Source organism: Chiloscyllium plagiosum, chromosome 14 (assembly GCF_004010195.1).
Source record: "Chiloscyllium plagiosum isolate BGI_BamShark_2017 chromosome 14, ASM401019v2, whole genome shotgun sequence".
Lineage (NCBI taxonomy): Eukaryota > Metazoa > Chordata > Chondrichthyes > Orectolobiformes > Hemiscylliidae > Chiloscyllium > Chiloscyllium plagiosum.
The window spans coordinates 25,302,174-25,305,793 of NC_057723.1; positions in this window are offsets into that span (position 1 = coordinate 25,302,174).

The following is a 3,620-nucleotide window of genomic DNA, read 5'->3' on the forward strand; positions in this document are numbered from 1 at the left end:
CTTTACGAATTTTCTCACCGTTTAGAAAGTAATCCATGCTTGTATTCTTTTTTCCAAAGTGCAAGACCTCGCATTTGCTCACATTGAATTCCATCAGCCATTTCCTGGACCACTCCTCCAAACTGTTTAGATCCTTCTGCAGCCTCCCCACTTCCTCAGTACTACCTGCCTATCCACCTAACTTTGTATCATCGGCAAACTTCGCTAGAATGCCCCCAGTCCCTTCATCCAGCTGGAAGAACAGCATCTCATTTTCCACCTGGTAACTCTACAGCCTCCTGAACTCAATATCGAGTTCAATAACTTTAGAGCTTGAGCACTTTCCCCTCGCTTTCGTTCACCCTGACACACTAGGCCTTGTTATTATATGGCCTGCTATTACATGCAATACATTGCCAGCCATTAATAGGCCCCATTAGCAGCTATTCATCATTCCAGTCTGACCATTATTCATTCCTTTGTTCAACAGTTTTTCTCTCTATTTGGTCTCTATCTTCACTTATCATTTACTCCTTACACCCTCCCTCCAGCATATGTTCTGAATAATAACCCAGTTTTTCCTAGCTACCATCAGTTCTAAAAAGGCGTCTCTGGACCTAAAACATTAACTCTGATTTCTCGCCACAGATGCTACCGGACTTGCTGAGTTTTTACATCCAATTATGTTTTATTTCTGAAAAACAGAACACTTCTTGTATGAGCAAACTGCTCTTCAGGTCGTATGAACTCTGTGCACTATTACTCACTAGAGGGTAAATTTGCTGCCACACTCTTTTTCAGGATAGGGATCTACAAGTTCACTTTGGTCTTCAGATTACAGGAAAACCATTCAGTAAGGAGAAGGAACTTCTATTTTCAGTGAGTAGTAGTTTATTACATGATGTAAGTTGATGTAATGGGCAATATTACAGAGACTAAAAGTGTGGCACTGGAAAAGCGCAGCTGGTCAGGCAACATCCGAGGAGCAAGAGAGTCACCATTCAAGCAGACGCTTTTCATCAGGAATGCGGGGGGCCCTAGGGGGCTGAAAGATAAATGGGAGTAGGATGGGGCTGGGGTAAGGTAGCTAGGAATGTGATAGTTGGACAAAAGTGGTTGTTGATTGTGATAGATCAGAGTGGAGGATGGAGCAGATAGATGGGAAGGAAGATGGACAGCTAGGACAGTTCAAGAGAGCAGTGCCGATTTGGAGGGTTGGATCTGGGATAAGGTGAGGGGGCAGAATCAGTCAGTTATGCAGGCAGGCAATGAGGAAGGCGATGAGGCTGTAGTTACAGAGTCCAAGTAAGTCATAGATGGCAGGTCTTGAATGGTTCTTCCGCTAAGCCCAATTGACATGATCATGGTGATAGTGCTTCAGGGGCTTCTCAGCATTAATGTTTTCGGAGCCTTACACCCTGTGCAATATTCCCTCCTCTGCCCCACCCTCCACCTCCCCTGCTGCCATCCAACCCCAGACTTTTTTTCCCTTATGGATATTTATATATTCATGTATATATTTACTTTTCACCAATCTGTATCTACCCTGAGTCTTTACTGATTAAGCTAGTGAAGCTTTCACTATGCTCCACGGATACATTCTATTTGGGCACTTGGTAGATATGTACATCTCTGGATTGAAGACCGTTATTGGTTCTGTTTTTGACAGGCTAAGATCTGAAAGTGTATTTAAACCGGAGGATCTTTTATCTCTTGGGATTCCCTTCACAGGGAAGGTCTTTCCTGTTAAAACAGACAATTGATCCACTGCAATACCTGGAGGAATTTTTAATCTCCTTTGTGGAGGATGGCTACCTTGTTGAAACTTTTTTTGTAGCATCCTAGATCCCTGAATAAGGTAATTTCTTCTGGATTATGTGCTGACTCTTTCGACATTGGTCATCAGTTCTCAGGTGGTTTCCAAGGAGTTGTATACACCACATATTCAATTTGCGTTAAGTGGAATTTTTTTCATAATCTGCCAGTAAATCCGTAGACTCTTTACCTCAATATCTTGATTACGATAGATGCTTTCTTACAACCTCAGTGATTGTAGCATTGGTGAAAAGAGCATGATTGTTTGAGGTCTCCTTCCTGCTTGCATAATCTCTATCACTGGCATGAAAGATTTGTCCTGGTAGGGCAAGAAACTGAAATACTCCATTTGAACTTGTCTTCTGAATCTCTCAGACATCAGATTTCACTCTGTCATTTCTATTTGTTCACTAAGTTGCAATGCACTCTGATTTATATTTATTAATAATATATCAATGAACTCAAGTGGTGTGTGCTGCTTATATGCTCTACCAGTCCAATACAGTTATAGCTTGCTTATGAAATGAAACAAGTTTCTGGTGCTAAATGGCTTTTCTACTATAATATTTTGTATCGCTGGAATATTTCTCTGTACCTATCTGACTTCTTGCTGCTCTGAAAGTGTGTCTTACTTCAATACATTTGCTGAAAATAACTTTGGAAGTTATTAAGATAAAACATTATGTTTTAGTAGCTGTACATTGTTTGCACTGTGACGATTACTTGGTGCACAGGTTGATAGTGATTACTAGTATCTGGTGTCTCTCTTACATGCTGTATCAGTTTCTCACATATACTATTTGTGATTTTGTACCTTAAGATCTTCATAGATGTGAAAAGATCCTTTGGGGCCTTGGATGAAGGTGAGGGGGGAGGTGTGGGCACTGGTTTTACACCTCTTGCGTTGGCAAAGGAAAGTGCCAGGTGTGGAGAATGGGTTGTTTGGGGGCATGGACCTAACGAGTGAGTCACAGAGCGAATGGTCTGCGGGTTTCCTCAACATGGGGGAGACAGGTTGCCAACTCACGGAGCTCTTCAGGGAACATCTCTGGGACACACACACCAATGCACTGTGGCTGACCACTTCAACACCTCCTCCCACTCCACCACCGAGGACATGCAAGTCCAGGGTCTCCGCCTCCACCGAATGCTAGCCACCCGACGATTGGAGGAAGAGCGCCTCATATTCCACCTTGGGACCTTTCAACCACATGCAACAACACTGACTTCACTAGTTTCCAAATCTCTCCTCACCCCACCTCATCCCAGATCCATCCCTCCAACTCATCCTTCCAACTTGAACTGTCTTACCTGTCCACCTTCCTTCCCACCTATCCACTCCACCTCATCATTGAACCTACTTCAGTCACTCCCCACTTATAACCATCTATCTTCTTCCCAGTTACCTTCCCCTCAATCCCACCCTCACTCTCCTATTTATCTCTCAGCCCCCTTCTCCCCTACTTCACATTCCTGATGAAGGGCTTAAGCCTGAAACGTCAACTCTCCTGCTCCTTGGATGCTGCCTGACTGCTGTGCTTTTTCAGCCTCTTCGACTCTGATCTCCAGCATCTGCAGTCCTCATTTTCTCCTAATTTATGTAACCGCCGTCAATTGACCTAAAAGCTAAAAATAAAGCCAAACTGCAGGTGCTAGAAATCTGACTGATTCTCTAATGACCTTTAGGGAAAGGTATCTACCATCCTTGCCTGGCCTGCTGTACATGTGACTCCAGACTCACAGCAATGGGGTTTGAAGGCCAAAGAATGCTGACCTAGCCCACACCCCATGAAGGAATATAAAAAAGCCCCTTCTTTATGCTGATT